Here is a 22,906-nt window from a genome sequence, read left to right as displayed (position 1 = left end):
AAGAAGTTGTGGTTATTTGCTCATGATTTATATATATTTATCATATTATGATGTTATTTTTGTTTATAGTTTCGATTTCTGTTTGTTATTCGGGTAAATTTTTATTTGATTAATAAAACATCGAAAAATATGTTTAGGCGATAATTTGTCTGTGAATAACAAGTATCGAAATAAAATGTTGGAAAAATTCCGTTAACTAATTTTTTTGCAATACCAAAAATTAAAAGAATAAAATCTTTCTCAAATTTGGCTTCAAAATGTAAAATAATTACAACCCCTAATTTCAACCAAAGTAAATGTGTTGTCCTTTTTATACCATGCATATATGAAATATACCTACATAGTATATTAAGTTTAGTCCCAAGTTTGTAACGCTTATAAATAATGATGCTAGGAAAAAAATTTTGTCATAGCTGTTCATAAAATCACCTAATTAGTCCATTTCCGGCTGTCCGTCCGTCCGTCCGTCTGTGGACACGATAACTCAAAAACGAAAAAAGATATCGAGCTGAAATTTACAGCGTACTCAGGACGTAAAAAGTGAGGTCAAGTTCGTAAATGAGCATCATAGGTCAATTGGGTCTTGGGTCCGTAGGACCCATCTTGTAAACCGTTAGAGATAGAACAAAAGTTTAAATGTAAAAAATGTTCCTTATAAAAAAATAAAAAACTTTTGGTTGAAACATTTTTTTGTAAACACCACTGTTTACCCACGAGGGCGTTAATTAGGTGCAAATTTTATAGTATGTATTAATATAGGAATATCAGTTGTGTGTGTGTGTGAATATCTTTTGTTATTTACGTGACGTCAAAAAAACAAACGATTGCGCATCAACACTGTCTATACATTTTTGTATGTGTTATGTGATAAAGAAATCAACACTGACTATGCATGGTATTTCAACAATTAACTCAGTCAATTGTTTCTTTTCACTTGTTAATTAATGATTTATGAGTTTATTTTATTGTATGGTGCTTTTATGGTGCCACTTTATCTTCTTTCTTAAATTCTTAAAAGAATGCCTTAAAAAATCCTATCATTGTTATGTTTATTTCAATATTAGATATTATTTCTACCACCTTGACTCGATGTTCCTGAAGTGCCGCTAAGAACAAAAGACGATCCTTACCGGAATTTTTCCTTTTATAATATTAAATTATATAAAAATAAATTGTTTGATACAAAGAAAATTTCCAAATTAAAATTAACGAAACTTTAATTTGCAACTTGCATTTTATAATTGGGTTGGAACAAACAGTGTGAAAAATCGCAGTGATTGTATTTCTTCGAATTTCAAATTTCCCTCGTTTGGTAGCTAAATAAATATAAAGAGTATCAATATATTTCAACTACTAATATGATCTCGTGTAGATGAGTTGTTTGTTCCTGACATAATCGCGACTAAAAAGTGCCTACCGTCAGCTAGAAAAGGGATAAAATATATTCTTCCCGGCGTTTCCACCAAATTGTTCATTTCAGTTTTTTTTTTAACTGCATCATGTCAGGCAGGAGGATATCAATCTATCAGAATATTTTTCACAGAAAAAAATATTTTCTTGACTCGAAAGTACTTTTTAATTAGTTTAAAATTTTCTTGAAACACAATTAAAATTTTTTTCTTCTGGGCTGAAGTAAATTTCTTCTTATTTCGATAATATTTTTTTTTTTCCTTATAAAGATTCAAAAATTTTAATTTAAGAGAAATTTTGTACCGAAAAAAATTATTTTTTGTGTAGTATTTCAATCAGATTCGATGTAGGCGCTGTAAGAAAGTAAAAATAAATCCTGTAGTTTATTTACAATCGTGAAAAATAATTGTATTTGACTTTTTAACCTTCTAGCTTTAAAATTTTTCTACCTGTATATTTTTCTAAGGAGAATGTTATTGTAATCTAAATTTTTTTAACTTGTGATATCGAAGTTTAACGTTGTAACTTTAAAATATGATTCAATAACCAACAGCCCCATGTAAAATTATATCTTTCGTCAATGGAAAAAATGTTTTTTCAACTGAATTTCTTTAAAATTTTTTAATGCGATGATGCATGTAAAATTAAAAGAAATAAGCGGTGAAATAAAGCTCTGCGATATTAAAATTTGAGTTTTTAAAAAATGGATAGCATTTAAGAGAATTCACTTCATCATTTTTTATATGAATTTGAAAATTTTGCAATCACTATTAAATTTTATTTTATTTTAAACAAATCTTAAAGTTTTTTTACTTAAAAAGGAATATCGGAAGGGGAAGAAAAAATAAAACAGTTCATTTAAATTTTCACAAAATATTAACAAACAAAAGATTACAATTTTTTGTACTGTGTTGTTTCTCAAAAAATACAAATGGTGGAAGGTAAAAGAATAAACAAAAACAAAATACTAAAAAAATTCATAAAAATGGCTGTTAAAATTCTAAATAAATTTTTTAATTATTTTTCATTAAAAAATTTAAAAAAAAAAAAACGATACTAAACAACCACCATCTTTAAAAAATTTAAAAAACAAAGCAACAAAAAAAAGTTGATACATTTTTTTCTCTTGTATAATAATTCTCAGAGAGATGCCTTTTTCCATATTTTTATGCAAATAACATTATCTCTCACATTAAAAAAGAAAAACACCAAACAACAAACGATATACATATACGAATACAAAACGAAACGCGAACGTTAAGAAGAGACATACTTCGAAACGTCCAAAAGGATAGAAGAAAATAATCATATCCCTTGCCTATACTAAAGAGATCAGAACCAAAGCAGCCAGAGCAGCACCACACACAAACACTACTCGCCAAGCCATATAGTAGCTCCTCACAAACAAGAGTAAGATTTTTTTTTTTAAATAAAAAAAATATAAAAACAGAGATACAAAAACCCTATCATCATCTTTTCTCTCCTTTGTATAATATTAGTTAGCTTCTCTCCATATAATAATAATCAAACGTGGAAATCATTTGTGCACTCTATCTAACACAACGTAAATATTATATTTAATAAAAAGAATAAGATAGATCAACAAAACAACATCATTTGCGCGGCGCGGCGCGTGGGTTAAACGAGTGATTTGATACTACAACCATCTCATACACACACATATAAAATATGCACCCCCCACCTCATCTCATCACACTTAACATTGCTTTGTTTCATTTATTTTTAAATATTATAATATCTATCTATCCTTGTTTTGTAATATTCACATTTATCCCCACTCCTCATACACTACGTTGTATGTGTGTGTGTGTTGATGATGATGACGGGTGAACACAAAACAGGTATTATAAATATTTTTAGGGGAGGGTACATACTGTACATAATTTGTATTCCCCTACCTATGCATATTATATATTCTTGAATGTGTTGTATAAGCTATAGCAGCCTCGGCTTCGTATAACGATAGCCTAGCCTAGCCTGCCTCGTTTCTGCTATACATTGACGGTTATTGTATGTACTAACAACATTGAGTAGTTACACTGTATAGTATATTACACCGTACACCCCCACTCTTAATGGTATGAAAAACGCGCTATTGGCTGTCAGGTTTATGTAAGACTTTAGTCTAATGCTGGCTATTGCCGCGGTAACATAACGTTTCATTTATTATACAAACACTATACATATTATATCACTAATTTTTAATTATTCATCATATAAAAAAACAAGAATTATCACCAATATTTTTTTTAATTATTAAAAATTAATTAATTAATTGTTCATATCAAAACAATTACAAAGTGTGTGAGATTCGAGAAATAAATTAACAAAATAAATCAAAAACAAATTAAAAAAATTTTTTTGAACAATTTTTCCTTCGAATTGTGCGATTATTTTTTCACCCCGACTGATGACAATCAAAACTTCAACAACATTCTCAACTGTTTAAAGTGTTTAATGTTATTTTTTATTGTTTTTAAAACATCATGAAGTGCAAATTATAAATTAATTGCTACAAGTGAAAATTTATTTATATTTTTTCCCGAAAACAAACCGACACTTATAAATAAAAAATATAATGACTGTGCTTTAAGTGTGCAACTTGTGTTCGTTTTTTAAACTGTGTTTATAAAATTATTTTTTAAGTTGTTTGTGTGAAAAGTTTTTTTCTTTTTTGTAAAAATAATTTTTTTCACCGAAAAGGAACGTGCTTGTTACCTGAATGCTATTTTCTCCAGCTGAATATTATTCGCGGAAATGCTTGGAGGTTAGAAATGTGTTTTATTTATTTTTTATTATTGTATTTAGTAGAACTTTTTTTTTGACGCGTGCCCGTAATTTTTACACAATAAAAACCCAATGATTCAGGTAGTTTAGGTATACACAAAAAAAGTAGGAATTTGCATAATCGATATTTATTATTGAAAAGAATATGTAAAAATTTTCCATCTAATTTTGTGAAGTGTGTTTTGTGTGTGTAGGTCGTCCCCCCATAAAAAAATGTATTTTTTGTTATTATTATGCAAAATTCATATGCAAATGTCTGTCTCGAATCTGTCGCATGACTGATTGACGTGTGGCATGGGATATTGTATTATTCAAAATACAATACAACCTTTTACATATTGATACAAATTTACAATCGGGTGAATTGATAGTAAATAGTAAATCGTAGGCCTTTACTATTTTTTTATTGAAGGAGTTGTATAATTTTTGACACTTCCAAAAAATTAATTTATACGACCAATTATTATGCTTAAGTTTTATTTTACTGTCTGCAAAATTTTAATCTTTTGCATAATTCAAAACTTGTATCTTAATTACTAGTTTTAATTAGTTTCTGATTCCCAAAAAATAAAAATAAAAAATTAATAATTTTCGCAAAAAAAATAAAATATCGAAATACGCGTCTGCTTTATTTACTAACAACATATATATATCGACTGTATATGTTTTGGGTTCAGTGTTTGTTTGTGAATTCAAGTCTCTACCGTTAAAATAAAACTTAACACCTTTTTATAAATAATAGATTAAAACTGTAATCACACGGAGTAATCTGTTAAGTGTTTCGGATTTTATTTCGAGTGATAAAAATATCAAAATGTTATAATAAAATGCCGCCTCCTCCAAACTGTCTGTCAAAATGTCAAAATTTTTGTTATAAAAATTTTATACAATATTTTTTCCTCAACACGTTTGAAAACATATAGCACGTACAACGGTTTTCTAGGAAAATTTATTATCCGTTAGTTTGGAAATACCGTTGGATTTCTTTTTGTGACGTGACGTAATATTACTAGAAGCTTTAATATTAAATAAAATTAGGATAAAGTATATTTATATACTGTTTTTTGAGGAAAACTCGGATAAAATTTAAATTTAGTTTTCACAAACTTAAATCGTTGTACCCGTGATGTTTTACATGATACTCGTAGAAATTAATCGTTGTTAGATTAGAAAAATCGTCGGAGCAAAATCGGTGAAAATTATTTCTCTACATTGGGCTGAAATTATTTTAAGAAAGTTTCGTTTCTTTATTTTTCCTTATCCAAATAAACAGTTAATTGTCTGATGTATCAAGAAATACCTAAAAAATTTGATTCAGTTCTAAGATTTCGGTTACTCTATGGTTTTAATTTCTTACAAACACAAATCAAACTTCACTTTGAATAAAAAAACAATACACTTAAATCATCAAAAAAATTATATTTTTATATTTATTAATTTTTTTAAGTAATTTTGTCTGGCTTCTTAAGCTTCAAATGTAGGCTAAATAATCTTCTTCTCTCATTTCAAAATATTATTTCTATGTTGAAATCACGGTTATTATATTATGGTGGAAGAGACGGGAAATCTGATAACAAATAAATTTTAAATGCCATAATTTTTAGAAGGAAATAAAAAAATTGTCTTTGGACTTTGCATCATTTAGGCTACTTGAAAACATCCCACTCTGTAAATATTTTAGTCATAATTAATGGTTTCTTCAAATGTTTTAAGTGCTAATTAGTATTGTAGGAAAATTTTAATAAATAAAATTTACAATTATAAAAGTTAATTTTCTGAGAAGTCAAATCGCGTTTAATTGTCTAAAAAAAATTGTACATTAATTTTAATACTTAACTTAAATAACGCTGGTGTTAATTGACTTGAAATTTTTAAATTTTTAAGTAGTTGGGCACCCACAATCCGAGTTAAAAATAAAATAATTCTTAAAAATTAATTAGAGTTAAATAAATTTATGTTACACTGAAAAAAATTATGTTTATACTTGCTAAGAGCAATGTTCTTGATGCCAGTTCCTGGGTTTGATTCCCGCTTGGTGGGATTTTTTACAAATCTTTCATTGGTGACAAAATTTTAGTTGTAGGTTAGTAGTAATTATTTTATTATAACAACCTACTACTAATTAAATAAAAGCTTATCATTTCCGAAAAGAAACTTGTAGGAACCATTTACCAAAATGGAATGGATAGGCGTAAATTTACAAAACAATTATAATTGAATTTATGTCCAAATTTGACAAATCTTAAAAACTTGGTCAATATTAAGCAATGAATATCCAAGTCTGACGTTTTCAGTTTCAATTTTTTTAAACCTGCGGTTCACAGATTTAAATTTAAAAAAATAGATAATTTTTGTAAAAACACTTAAAAAATGTGTCTACACAGAAAAAATTATTAAATTCGAAAAAATTAACTTGTAATTTTTCACAAATTTATTCTAAGAAACCGAAAAAAAATTTCTTAGCTGATTTAAAATAATTGTACCGATGTTTATAATTTTATGAATTTATCTTTATCTACAATTCCTTTAGTGGAAGATCAGTTCAAGCGCCAAAAGCAGCAAATTTATCAAATAAATAATCATAAAATAACGTTAGCTTTTAAAAAATACTAATTCACAATATGTGTTCCACACTCATAACATGTAAAATACTTGAATGGGCTAAAATAGTTTAAAGTTGACAAAGTTCTTAAAAGCCTTATTAAAATAGTGAACTAGTAATTATTCATAAAATATAATAGGAAATTATTAAAATAAATATTACCTTCTTAAAATTAAGTTAGATATAAATATTTCTACGAAATGGCTCAAATTTTGGTACTAAGCAAATATCTGAATCGTGTTGAAAAATTTTTAATTTTATTGATTCTAAGTACAAAAAACAATGAGCTGTCAAAGTTTTCAAGCCGCAATTACAAACTTTACTAAAAATATTTTCAAAAATAAAATGTGCAATGAATTTACAAACAGAAAATGATTAAAAATTCTATGATCGAAAAATAATTAAATTTTTTGTGCTTCGCTAATTAATTAGAAAATATTCCAGTATTAAATACACACATTCTGTAGAAACACATGCACACTTTTTTTTGTTTTTTTTTTTTTTGTTGTTGTTAAATAATGCCTGTTATATATCATATTACAACTTTTGTTACACAAAGTGAAAACATTTTTACCTTTATCTGGAGAAGTAATATGTTACGTTAGCTTTGTCTGTCCAACTGTCACAACTTAAGGTGTACAGTATAGTCTGTATGTGTGCAGGCCAGGCCATAATATTATTATAGGGGAGAGTGTTATACCAAAGAAAATTTAACAAAAGAAATATTCTATGTAGCGCTATTATTCTTACATATTAGATAATTTTTTCAGAATTTAAATATTAAATAACTATCGATAAGAATTTGCGATTCGTAGCGTGAGATTTGTTACTCATGGAACAAGATCATAATGGACCACATATCACATACTAATGTACCTAGAATCACTCCTGCCAATGAACAGTGATTTAGTAGATAGAATTTGATTTTAAAATATAAATGAATGATTATTCCCTCAGTTGCTTATTTTCTACAAAATAAACTTTGTCTTAAGGATGTACGAGCACCAAGGAAATTTTAAATAAAAAGCTTGATTTTATTCTTATATGAAGTTGGACTTAGTCTGAATCAATTCTAAAAATTTTAGGGTTGGTTTCTCGATTATTTAAATAAATGAATGACTTCAAAAGTAAGCATATTTGACATTTGTCTTATGGGAAAAAGGTAGATGGATGATATTTTTTCATAGATTTCTACAAAACTTGTCGGTGGAAAAAACTGTTTAATGTGAAAACCATAATAAACTATGGAAAACCAAAAAAACCCGTTATGCCCGATTAATTAAGGAAGTATGAGCACGGTAGTGAGGATACAAATTTAAAAACACTTATATTTTCAATTTTTATGGTGAATTATTTTATTACATGACAATATAAGACGAAAAGTAAGAATGAAATTTTTCGATATCTGCAGTAATTTTTAAAATATTGAAAATTTTGTTTAATTATTTATCTTTCGATATTTCAAAAACCAAAGCAGTTATCGAAAAATTTTATTCTTATTTTTCGCCTACATTCATAAAATTATAACAAAATTTATCATCTAAGTTGAAAATAAGATACAAATTATTGCAAACCTTAAAGCTTTTATTACATTAATACAATATCATATAAATTATTTAGGTAGTTAAAAGTTATTGAGTGATTCCATTCTTTCCGAGGTACGGCAGATTACCCTACTATATACCAGCAGTACCACACAATTGAGTTGCGAGGAGTCTCTCTCGTTCAGTTTGCCTGAAAAACTGATATAACCTGTTATTATAGCATTCGTTTTGCGTTTGTATGTATGCATGTGTGTATGACTCGCTGCAGTACGTTTTGTGTGATATAAAATGCAATTTTATATTCAATAATTTTTACAGTAATCATGTTTTGAACTATTACTTTCATATAAAAATCACTTTTTATTATTTTTATATTGATCAGTACCAATCGATAAAAATTTCATGTAATTTTATGTAATGTTTGCAAAAAACAATTCGATGAACTTGAATTTTATTTGTAAGACGATCAAAAACATCTTGTGACGCGTTTTCGTAATTCGTGCGGCTATTGTCAAAAATATTTTCTTACAATCATGAATTTAAAATTTCTTTTTAATATAATTGCAGTATTTTCTACTCTCTGCCAAAGCAATTTTATACTTCGAAATTGTATTCTAATTTTTATTGGTGAATTAAGATCATAGAAATAATTCAGGCGATTCAGGAATCGAATACCAACCATCTTTATTAAAATTTTGTTATTAATTTTTAAATATTATCTTTAAATTAATAGATAATAGAAAAAAAATTGCAGCTCCCAGAAAACGAATGGTTTCTAGTATAGGATATAAAAATTATCCAAAATAGATTCACAAAATAAATATGCAGGAAATGTTCACTTAATCGAATAAACAAATACCCAAATAAATTAAATGATAAAAGCCTTAATAACAAAAGAAAAACTTTAATTTTAAATTCATTTCTTACATTTAGAATTTTAGTAAATTGCTCATAAAAATTCAAAAAAACGATTATTTAATTAATTAAAATTAGTGATTTTGATATAGGTATATGATAGAATTCATCAAATAAACTTTGTAGAATTTTGTGAACCGGCTAATCGAAATATTGAGTTGTTTCAACCACGTCGCCCATGTTTGAGTGAAAAGTATTTGATTTTCTCTTACCAACACTCTTTATTTAATTTAATACATTTCCCCTTCTTTGCTATACGTGCTTAGTCTGATCAGCTTTATTTTAAGCCTAATATACATACACTTTTTGGTGCTTTGACTATTATTTTAAACAATTTTTATTTTAATAATTTATTAATATAACATTAAAACTGTTAAAATGTTAAATGAATTACAAACATTCAAATTTTTACTTCACAAAAACTATTAATTTTTCCTTAAAAATTTCCAATTAATTAATTAGTTTAAAATATATTTTTAACGGCTTTTAAAACTTTAATATCCAATCACTCGTAAAATTGATAACAAAAAAGAATAAATAAATAAATTTATGTATCCTATTCTGAAAAAACGAAAGAAAAAAACTCAAAATAAATAAATAAAAATATCAAAAACTCGTTAAAAATACCTAAAAACAGATTTTATTTCAATTTAAATAAAAGAAAAAAAATTATGTTAAATAAATGTAATTAGTATTTGGTCGTAAACATAATCTTTGTATGAAAAGTGTTGCCATATCAAATTTTATTACAGTATTGGAATCTTGTGGAACTTGTTCTTTTTCAAAAACACATCATCTTTTTAAAAATCTATCTGCTTTGTGGCTGGGTGTTTGTTGTATATATGTTTATGTTTGAATACAACATCATCTTCTTCGACCTGGTGCGGTGTCCGTCGCTTTCATTCACTAATATATATTTATTTGTATAATATAGTTTGGGTTAATTTATATATTTTAAAATATAAGGCCTGCATGTTTGATAAATAAATTTATGTTTAAAAAGTCTGGGTTGGTAGTCGCCACTAAGTCTGCTATGATTTTTTTTAACTTAAGTTCATCCTTTAAATATTTCAAGAATTTTGAAATATTCCTTTTTACTAATTGAAAATTATTAAAAAAATTTTCTTTGCTTTGATAATTATAAAAAAAACTATTTTCAAAAGTATGCCGTAATCGAAAAATTGTAAAAATCATCGCCAATATCAAAACCAACATATGGCACATAACAAATAAGAAAATATAAAAATTCAACACAAATTTCTAAAAAATTAAATTTTAAAATAGATTAAATTATATAATTATCCAATTTTTCATGTAATGTGGAAAAAAGTGTCTTATCCACTGATTATTTTTGTAATCACAAGAATGTCGAAATATTTTTCAATTTTCTTGATACCGAAGATTTGATGTATAAAAAATTGATAAAATTTGGTAAAACAAACATTTTTTTAATTTAAATTAAAATATATTTGTTTATAGATTAAAATTCAAACAGGGTAATAAATTAAATAATTTGTCAAATTTTGAACAAAATTAAATTTATTTTTTTAACAGCAAACACTTAAATATACATCAATTGATTTCAGATAAAAACATTAAGAAAATTGTTTTAAAAAAGAGTGTTTTTATAAAAGAAAAAAATGTGATTTTATCGAAAATCAATAAATTTAAAATACATTTTTTTTTTCAACATATATCACAAATTTTAAATATTATTTTGACTTTTTTACTAATTAAAATTGACATTTTAATTTTAAAATATATATATATATATATAAAATAAAGTTTTAATATAATTATTTAATCGACCATTTCCGTTTTAAAAATTTATTGATTAAATTATTTACGTAAAAAATATTTTATCTAATTTTTATGATATCAATTTTTATGTTTGTTGCGTTTTTTTCCATCGTTCATGAATTTATTAAAAATTTTATTTGTAATAAATTATAACTTTAATTTTTCAAAATATTTTTGGAAAATATAATAAAATTTATTTATAAGGGCATCGATATTATACAATCTTTTTAAGATAAAATGTGAACATTTAAAATTTTGAATTCGTGAATCTCATTTTCAATTTCGTGAAACAACGAAATAATTTGAGAATTATGTAGAAATTCTTTAGTCAATTTATAAAACTTCGATATTTAAAAGGAATATCATTGAAAAAAAAAGTTTCATCAAAATCCATCGAAATGATTTTAAGTTAAATTCGTTTAAACTTACATAAATTCCAAAAATTGAAACATCTTCATAGATAATAACATTCTCATGAAATTGTACGTGCAAGATTATTTAAACAAACTCAAAAGAAATTCTAGATTAATGAGTTGATTTAAACCATCCAGTACAAAGTATGTTGAGAGCACTTACGCACTAAAAAAATTTATATCTATCAATTATCAAAATTTTCCCAATAATTTTGATAGGATCAAATTTAAATTTGTACATCTATTAATTCTGCTATGAAAGTTAGATTATTTAAAAAAAATTCTCAATTCATTCAGCAATTCAAATTAACTAAAGGTACAAAAACTTTAATTAAGAAAATGTACACTTAAGACTTTGATAAGGAACACAAATTAAAATTGTTTGATTAATTGTGATGTAAGTAATTAACGATACCATAATTTGTACATAAATATTGTTACGCAAGAAAAAACTTAAACCAAACATAAAATTTGTTTTCTATCACACTCATCCATTTTATAACAACAAATTTGATTACAGAATAAAAATTTTTATTGATAAGAAATCTAAGTTGTTTATAGAGTTTTTTTAATGCCGTCATGGTATGTTTTTTATTTGTTATGTTTTTGCTACGTAACAAACAGACTGGCTTTGGCTATTATAGGAAACTATTAAATAACTCCTTTGATGATGGACATGTTTTACGCACCTTTTAACACAACTAAATACCACTTTTTTGATATAAAAGTGTGTAATATTAATATGATATTTACACGTATTTAAAATTCTTTTAGGCTTTTTTATTATCATCAGTTGCCACTAACAACTGTCTTCAGGTTTTATCAATTTAAAAAGTAAAAAATTAAAAATTGTATCAAGTTAAATCTATATTAATTTGTTTAATTTTTTCAAGGAATTGATTTTTCAGGTAGGTAGTATCACTTGTTCCGTACACGATATGCCTAGAGAAATAGATTCGATATGAAACAGTGATACTTAGCCTCTCAAAATAATTGAATATCTGTACTAAACAATCAGCAAAAATGTGGAATCCAAATGGAATTTAGGGCTTATATGCGCGTCCCGCGTGGGCAACCAATCTTATCTAACAATTTTTAGAATGTTTTGGTAGTGGAATTAAAAATTCTTCTGTGTCAAAAATCATTTAATTCGAAGCCATCGTGCTGAAACTTTGAACTTATTAAACATTTTAATTGAAACTAAAATATCAAATTTATTAATGGTGGCTTAAAATTTTAAGCGCATGAGTAGGTACCTGGAATCAACTCATTTATCTCCTTTGTGCGTTCTTATGCAAATGTCCTTATCTACTAAAGTATTAAATTCTTCTATAATTTCTATAAAAAATTTTTTCTAAAAATTAATCTAAATGTGTATTTCTACATATTTTCAAAATTATTTTACTTTAGGTTTGAAAAATGGGCTTTAGGTTGAAAATACTTGTATAATAATAATGTATACTAGTCTTTTTAAAATGTTGGGATCCCCCGATTTTTTACATTGAATTTAAAATTATAATAAAAATTATTAAAATAATTTTCATATTAAAACGTATTTTTTGAGTTTTGTAAACAATTTTTTTTAAGACTAAAAAATCCACAATTCAAATGTTTGTAATATCATTGGTTACTTATACACTTCCAAAATTTCAGATCATTCAGAAGTTGGGATCATTCATACATACATACAAGTTAAGATAATAAAAGTATTGCCTCGAAGTGTTTTTTCTAGTTTTAAAATTTTTAGTTCGCTATATTTTTTTATCCTTGGGTTTTATTTTCTTAAAAACCGATTTTTGGGCATAAAGTAAACGCGTAAATTTTCATTTTTACTATAGAGACACATTGTCTGGATTGACTTTGAAATTCAAACAAAGTCTTGATATAAAATTTATATAAATATTCAACTATCCAGACAACGATTAATTTCAAACGAAACAAATAATATTAGAAATAAGAAATTATAATAAAAGAAAAAAGTTTAATAAAGATAAAATAAATAATTTATAACGAAATATGAGATTTTAAAATAATTTATAATTTGAGGCAATCATGGTACAGTATTTTATTTCTTCTCTTTCTGCCTCTCTTTTGTATTTTATAAATAAATAAATCCAATGTAACGTTCGTATGTTTGTATGTATGTATGTATGTATGTATGTTCGTTTGTTTGGTTTGCTCAATAATATAGCAAAGAAATTTATACAATTATTAATAATCGTCTCATATTTCTGTTAGAACGTTTTTTTTTTTTTTCATATTGATTTATTAGCCAATAATAATGAGACTAGTTAATAATTATACCGTATGCCAATTATTATTTATTATAGATTTGATTGTTTATATGATAAATTAATTCCTGTTGAAAAATCAACGATTCACTTGTGCCTATTTATGAAGAAGATATGATAGATTTAGCCGAAAGTTTGTGACGCTAAGGAATGTTAATGATAGAAACAAAATTTTGGTATAACTGTCCCAAGAATCAACTCCTTGGCCCATTTTTGTCTGTGTAAAGATATCTCTAGAACTAAAAAGAATTAGAAGCTGGCTTTTTCACCGACTGAAATTTTGAGAGACCCCGCTTAAATTATATTATTAAATTGTTGATCAAGCGTCTGTGTCTAGATTTTTTTCATGCGATCTTTTGCTCTAGTTGTGTATGCAAAGTTTTGTACTTCATTGTATCGAATGTTGCCTATAAGGCTTCAAGGATTAAGGTATATAAACACAATATCACAAGCCTGTAGTACTTTTCAAAAGGATTTTATCACCAAAACTAACACAAAACTCGCAATTTATTTGTGTTATGGCATGCACACTGCTAAAAGTGATTTGTCCAATAATTGGGCGAGAATTCTTGTACGTATATAATATGATAAATGTTTCAAACTGTCATCATATCACAGCAATACCCATTAATGCAAGGCATTCAGTTTTGTTCGTATTTTAAACATTGGAGTTTGTTTTAATTACAGCCAAATCATTATAATTAATTAACAAAATTAACACTCCTGTATAACCTATATTGATTATATTTTTATGCATATTAATTTTAATCAATAAATTTTAATTTCAAAAAAAATATTTCAAATAAAAATTATTATTATTTACTTTAACTTTGAAAAAATAATTAATAATCGATTTTGATTTTTAAACTTAATCAAACTCTCTTAAAATTTTTATTGGTGAACCGAAAATATTAATCAAATTAATTTTCAAAAATCCATTACACAAAATTAATCATTTAAAAAAATTTTTAATTTATTTTTCTAGAAATATTTACATTGGACTAAATCAAAGTGTTAATTTTTTGAAAAATAATTAATGAACAATAAATTATCAATGATTTTTGTTTCTGCAACATTCAAAACCTGTTTTTTTTTGTGGTTGTTGTTGTTAAATCAAAAAATTTAATTTTAATATATGTTATTAATTAATCATATATCGATGGATACTTTTCTTTAATAACATGTGGATTTTTTTAATCGGCTTTAATACAAGTCAATGTCTCAAGAATCCATTCATATGTTAAAAGTAAAAATTAAAGAATAACTCATGAAAGTGAATCAATCTATGAGTAGGTGGTGGATATTTTTTACTTGCGTGTATTAATTTCAGAATTTATAAGAATACAAATTATTTGCTTCAGCAACATTTACATTCTTTTTCAAAATGAATTCATTCCCAGTGATTTCGAAATAAATGGTCTAAAGTACATTGATTAGTATCACTAAAGTAATTTTCATCTTTCTGATAGTTATTAGCTTACATTGCTCAAGCTTATAAATTAATTCAGGAAATTTTTCACATCTCTTTCATCAATAGAGATGCGCATAATTAGTTTCGATCTAGCAGTTTTGGTCTTGGTCTTGCAAATTTTTCAAGACCAATACCGAGACCATTATAGTATCACTTCGACAAGACAAATACCAATACTCTCTCTATATGAATTAAAATCAAAACCAAAATCCAACTAATCATGACCAGGATCTAACTCTGCAAGACCAATACTTTCCAGAGGTGGGTCACAGAAATTTTCAGTTGTATTTCGTATTTATTATGTTCGACCTGATTTTCAAACAAATTTTTGATAAATCAATCAGGAAATTATCAATTCATAGAAATATTTTTTTAAATCTATTTTATTTATAATTTATCCATCTGTCTGTTATACAAATTTGCAACTGTTATGATTTTTATTACAAGAATTGGAGTCTGTGAATATCACGTCATATGTGATTTTTTTTTTCACAATAAGGAAAGAAACATTTTTATATGACTCTCAGCACGCTTTAGAGATACAAATACATATACACACACACAGAACACTTTCCGCACCTAATCTGATCTGTGAACACAAAACCTTTATATACCATGTAGGCTAGACATTACATCTACAACATAGCCTAGGTATTAGTCACATATGTGACCGTACCGTGTAGATTTGAAAGACTTATCTAACATGGATTATATTTATAGGTATGTTTATGCTTTTTAAGGTAGTAAGTACGAGCACCATGACAATTTTAGATTTAGGGTATAAAATTTTTCGATATCTGCTTGGTTTTCGAATTATTGGAAGGTTAATAATTAAACAAATCTTCAATTTTCGATATTCTGAAAATTACTCCAGGCATCGAAAAATTTTATTCTTACTTTTCGTCATATATTGTATTGTATAGCTTTTCACAATTCTAGATTAATGTGGTGGGAGCGCAAATAAATACATTTGAATAGTATGCTATAATGTAACATAGTATTTATATACGTTTCCAGCATTTATTGCCTGTGTTTTAATTTTTTGATGTGGAATCTTTAAAAACTTTGTATAGTGGACCAAATTGTGAATCTAAACCATTTTCGCATCCACTTGAACACACACAAAATTTCTTCAAAATCGGCCCACTCGTTTAGGAGTGTTTCAATTGCAATCACGCGATAACGGGAGTTCCATGAATTTCGTACCCCCAAACGTGTTCAACGTGCCAAAAGAAGTTTTCTCTTCAAAAACTTTGGCCAATCTCTAATCTCTTTTATCATATTCTATAAACAATAACGCGCGTCCTACAATTTGAAATAAAGCTATATTTAACAAGATGAAAAGTTTAGCAATAGTAGCTTACAATAAATTTGAAGATAATTCGTTAAAAGATTGGTTGTACAATGTGTACTTTCATATGATTAGTTCTGTCATCTTGCAGCACTAATGATGCGTCAGGGAATCATATTTCATGGTGAATGATATCACATCAAAATTATAAACATGAAAGGATAAAACAGACCTATTCGTATAATCATTCATAGATTTTAATATATGATTATTATATTTATTTTGCATATTAATAATATTTAATTTTGGTTTAGGCTTTTATAAAAAATAATGCTAAGGATTAATTATAATTTAGTTTTTTGTAAATAATCCAATTCAAATTTTGGAATTTAATATTTGTCTCAATAAATAAATTATTCTGTAACTAATGTTTATAAACTACGCCAAATATTTTAATAACGGCGAATTTTCTTAACGGTTTAAAACAGTGACTAAATTGAATTTGGAGGTGCCAACTTCGCACATCGATTGTTAGATTTTTGACCGTGAGGAAAGGGAAAAAAAAGATGTCAAAGCTATTTGCTCCGAGCAAAATATTAAAAATTAGAAAATATGAATATAGCAAATCAATCAAAAATTGATTTTTTTATTGATTAAAGAACAGTAAATAAATAATCACTTTTTTTTTGAGGTCGATTAAATCATAATTCTTATTGCAAATAAATATATATTTTAAATTATTTTTTACCAATTATTGAGTAAATAAAAAAGAAAATTATAATTAAATATCGTTTGCCACATTCTACCAACTTAAAAAAAATTTAATAATATTAAAATAAATGTATAATTTAAATAATTATCAAATTTTCTCCCGTAAAATAATCACGTACTGAAAATACATCGAGCAAAAATTTTTTAATAATAATAATATCAAAAATATAATATTTATTAAACGTGTAATATAAAAGCTAACTCCTCACTGCTAAAGCTAAGAATTTAGATTAAAAAGTTAACGCTAAACAAAGTAATTTTGACGGCTAGACAATGCACACGATGAGTGATAATTTAAAAACATTTCATATTTGTGTGTCTGTGCAAAAATACTATAACTATCTCATTTTAATCAATATATTTTATATTATATGGTCATCACTTTTCAGTTGTAAAAAATTGATATAAATAAACAATAGAAGATCGAGGTCGTGTTGGCTGCTTCATATACAGATGCGATAGTGTTTTGTTTGTTGTGATCATCGACGCATTCAAGAAATTCTTAGCGAGATGACGATGATGAATTTATACCTCCGTATGTTATACGCATTGAAATATGTTTCAAGTTCAAAATCGATGTGGATGTTCTGTTGAATCCTTACGTATTGGAGATCACACCACCTCCGTGCAGAGTCTTTATCACCTTCCTCCACTGCAAGTTACAGTGAACATGTTCAAGATATCATAAAATCCAATGATAAACCATAAAACAGTTTTTCAAGGCATTTTATATTGAATTTTATAAAGTTTATGCACTATCACAGAGATTTTCTACCCACTGAACCTATTATATCCTGAATGGATTCGTGGATTTTTAACCCGTAAAAACTCGTATCAACCGTTTGATAATTATTAGGCGAGTGATGAGAGATTTGCTCAAGAATTTTGCACGTCAAATATTTCGTGCGTTAAATAATCTTTAATTTTGTAAATCATGGCCTCTATATAATTTTATATAAATTATTCTTTAGCGTATTAGCTAATTCAAAAAAATCAGTAGTCGAATGATGTTTGAGAGTGACATTATTAGAACAAAGAAATAATCTAAATAATTAAATTTATTTTAACTAATTTCACCATATTTCTATCGCAAGTAATATACCGAGTACGACTTTCGTAAACTAACGAACAAGTACACGAACAGGCTCGAAAATTTCCGAAGTTAAAATTTTCTTGCTTACACCTTTACTCTTATGAAAAATTCTCACAATTTCTCACAAGACTTGCAAAAATATATTTAAAAAAATGTAGATAGGTTTTTAAAAAAATCATAATTCGAATATAGGAAAAAATTAATCCTCGAAAATTACGTTTGACTCTCGCGACTGTGACTAGTTCGACCGTTAAGGTACAGCATTTTTTTCTGATATTTCCTTGAAAAAACTCAAACGTGGCCAAATCAGCATATGATACTTTTTAGAAACTGGTTTGACTCTCAGAATTATCGACGCTCCTGATTTGATCCCGGCGATCTCGGCTTTTTTTTTGAGAACTGTCTGACTTGCTTAAATTACAAACAATTAGGCAACGTCTTCTGCTATACAAAATGCCTTGAATTTCACTGTTTCATTTAGAGGTGTTACATAAATCATGATAATAAAGTTACGCTAGTATATGGATGTTGCGTACCTGTTCACACCAGATTTTTTCCTGCAAGACTGTTGTGCAGTTTTAATTCTTTGTTTCCAAACCAACTCGTTTTATATAAGGAACAAAAAAAAAAACAGAAACTTTTTTTTTTTCAAAATTAATTTATTGATTTAAATTTTTGTATATTATTGATTGACGACCAGTTTCATCGGTGGTTTTCGTTTTTTGTCTATTTTTAATTATTTGTTCTGAATATATCTACGTAAATTTTGCAAACACAAAACCGATTCTTTTGTTTTGTGGTATTTTCTGTGAATTAAAAACGTTGCACAAATATTTTATATAAAAATTATAAGTTTGCCGCCACTGTTTTAGATTGATTAAGAACGATATGAATTTCTACGAACACGTTTGGAATTGTTAATTTTTAGTTAAGGAAATTTTTTTGAATTTTGTTTTGAAAGAAGAAGAATGGATAAATTCCTATCATTTTAATGCTAATCATTTTTAAATACTTAGCAAAAGTTGTGTGAAGTTTATGTGTAAAAGAAATATTAGGAATAGTTAATAGGTACTTAGATAAGAAATTTGCGCGAGGGATTATGTATTTTAAACACCAGAAAAATGTATGAATTAAACATTTTCTATATGTTTTAACTTATCACCGCAAAAAAAGACAAAGATTGTGATTGTTTTAGACGTAGATTGAAAAAGTGTGAAAGACGCAATAAAATAACATATTTTTGGTCACATCGTTCTGGATCTTTATTCGTCGAATAATGATACCTAATAGTTCTTTGCAATTATAAATACAGACAGATTATTAAATACTGATTGATGCTTGTAAAGTGATTAAACAACTGAAACCGACTGCCATATATAGACATGATACATCTAAAAGAAGTAACGATATCTTATTGATTTTAGAAAAAAATCAGCAGATGATATTTTAGATAAAAGTTATGAAGGTCGAAATTGTGCTGCAAAACTGTGCAGCCAAAATATCATTTATTTGCGCTCCCACCATATTTGTTTAAGGTATTTTCTGAAATATTCGAATATTTTTTGTGGACAAATATTTACGCTAATACTGAACAGCATACTAGTGTGAGTTGTGTTTTTAATCTGAAAATTTCTTACAAGAATTCAAAGCAAAACATCGGTAAATTAACCAAACTTCAATGAAATTATAAAAATGTCTTTATTACGAGACAAAGATGCCATGAAACAAGAAACAAAGTGTATGCATTCAAAATAAAGCCAAACTATTTCATTATTTAAATTGGTTTGGTTTGTTGTCCGCTTCTCCTCTCTTGTTTCTACCAAATTCAATTTAAGTTTGTCATTCTCCCTTGAAATTCACCGAGATATTTTCATCTAAAGTCCTCTTTAACGCCCTAATAGACGAGTATATCAGCGCCGCTTTGCTTGAGTCCAATACTAACTGAAGCAAACTGAGATTGGCTTCACATGATCTTCTTCCCTAAAACTTATTATTTATAACTTTAAATAATTAAAACTGTTTTCGCACATTCATGTTTAAAACAAGAACCATTATACATTTAATTTATGTTATGAGTACTGTATGCTAAAAATATCAAAATTCATGAGTTCGAACATATATCAATCATCAAGTAATCATGATTATAATGACATGTTTATGATTAAAAAAATGGTATATTATTAAAAACAATAAACTTCATTAATAATTCTAATTAAAATGTATAATAACAATTTTATACTACATCGCATGCGTAATAATAATTAAAGGAATGAGAGATTATATCACAAAGTAGAACTGTTTGATTCTGATAAATGTCATCATCATCAAATTGCAAAACGAAACGGCAAATTAGGTTTTATTTTTACATGACAATGATTACTGTGTGGACAAAAGACTACCAAATTTGGGTTCAGTTTTTAAATTTAAGATTATGAAATGATGATACAAATTTAGTTACTAAGAAATTTGGATGACATAACCATATAAACCACAAAGTTATATTTATATCCAGGACCTTCAAAAATGATCTTGGTTGGAGAGAAGCTATATTAAAAAATATGTAATTAAAACTTTTGCTTTCGAAAATCGCAAGCATCTTTTTGAGAAACCATTTAACTTTCAACAAAATTTGAACTTGCTTATTTAAACACAAACAAGAATATTGGATACCGCTACGGGAATACTAAGCAGCTCGAAAAATAAATGCTCCCACAAAATAGTTTAGACTAAGTTTTCAGAATCTTTCTGTTGCTTTTTTGCTTGAGATTGCATCATAGAATGAGATGTTGCGAGGTAGATATTGATATCAATCGATTTTTCATACTCTTTTTGACCATTTCCGAGTGCACATTTCTATACTAGAAGAGCTGGCCATCGAAGGTATTTCAATTCAATATTTACCGACATATTAGTATTTTATTAATAGTTTTTGGCTACAGATCAGATCAAGCATGATTTCAAAACATTTTACATAAGTAATATCATTTCACGAAAAGACCAATGTAAAAATAAACTTAATAAAGTATAAAGTTGTCGAATTTTCCACCTGTGATACCATCTCAATTTTTCATCCAAGATAAAGAAGTGACAATATGTCTGCTTAAAAAGCCGTCAATGGTTGCATATCTCATGTACACAAGTGTACAAATATGAAGATGGCATTAAATATCAAATAATTATTTAAAAAGAAGAAAAAATTTTTTTTTATTAATATTAAAAATAAATATAAATTAAATATAAAATATATTTATTTATTTATAAAAATTAATATTATCTGAAGAAATATAATAATGTAATGTGTTTTTAAAAACACACAACATACCATTTAAAGTCTTGTTACTTACATGCATTTAAAAACAAAAACGTTATTATACTTTACAGTATATTTTATTTATGAATATTTATAAATTTTGTGTCTATTAAATACAAAAATGGATTGATTTCTAGTTTTATATAAGCTAAATTAATATTTAATCATTATTATTATAAATATGTATGTACCATGTGTAATTATTATAATATTTGTCACATAAAATGAATGCAGTGGAACTGTTTATGACGGTATTGTGTTGGATAGTTGCTCCTTAACATTGATGCAAACTTTAAATCATATGAAACAAAACGAATTCTGGTAACTGACACTAGAGGAAAAAATAATAATGAGAAGCCAAAGACATGAGAGTAAAAGTGGCAGAGAAAAACAATTATAAAAAATCGAGAGGTGTCATGGGCACCCGGTAGGAACGATATCTTTTAGTACCTCGGGACATTATAAATGAAGCGCTTACTTTTTTTATTTTCAAAATATTTTTCTTATAATTTAATTAATTTTAGAAGTCTAATACTTGTTTGCTTCTTTAAAGAATTTAATTTTTTAGCTAATTTTTGTTTTTACTGTATGAAATAATTGTAGTATTAGTTTAAATTAATATTATTGAATTAGTTTTGATGGACAATGAAAATGTTCAATTTGTTTGGTGATGACTATCTTAAGTCAGTCAATTAATTAAATTATTATCTAGATATATTATTGCAGGTTTTATGGCAGTGTTTTATGGTGAAAAAAAAAACAACGTATTTAATAGATTTTTAGTAACTTGTTACAAAATTATTGTCTGTCGTAATTGAATTAAATTATTCCAGCAGTTATGTATAACAGTTATCTGTTTAGTTTTACACTTTGCAATTATTTTTGTACTAAAATGCTTCACATGATGTATTCAAGACCTTATTACAATTCTTAGACCAAGTTTAAACTATCTTGGAAATTCGTAAAACTTCTTTGATGTGGTATAAAAAATATCCTTGATTGAATATTGAACAAAAATATCTAATCATTGTTTATTCACTCAATCCAATTCAAGTACGTACTTCTAATTTATTGTAATTTTAGTCAGTTAGAGTAAGAAAACTATATAAAAGCTGTCCTTTTTAAGTTGAAATATGCTTGAAACTCGAAAAATAACTTTTTAAAAAGCTTCAAGAAAATAATTTTGG

General features: G+C 26.2%; 1 protein-coding gene across 4 annotated transcripts in view; it reads left to right on the top strand.

Moving 5' to 3' along the window:
- The first annotated feature begins 4,158 nt into the window (after nucleotides 1-4,158).
- LOC123299053 (zinc finger homeobox protein 3) overlaps nucleotides 4,159-22,906 on the top strand; it is a 210,731-nt gene continuing 191,983 nt past the window's right edge. For all 4 annotated transcript variants that reach the window (XM_044881198.1, XM_044881197.1, XM_044881199.1 and 1 more), the window contains exon 1: nucleotides 4,159-4,198. The gene's annotated coding sequence lies outside the window, so the exon portion shown is untranslated. The remainder of the gene's footprint in view (nucleotides 4,199-22,906) is intronic.

Source organism: Chrysoperla carnea, chromosome 4 (assembly GCF_905475395.1).
Source record: "Chrysoperla carnea chromosome 4, inChrCarn1.1, whole genome shotgun sequence".
In the NCBI taxonomy this organism is placed as follows: Eukaryota; Metazoa; Arthropoda; class Insecta; order Neuroptera; family Chrysopidae; genus Chrysoperla; species Chrysoperla carnea.
Note: the sequence above shows the minus strand (reverse complement) of the source record. Positions and strands in the feature narration are given on the sequence as shown.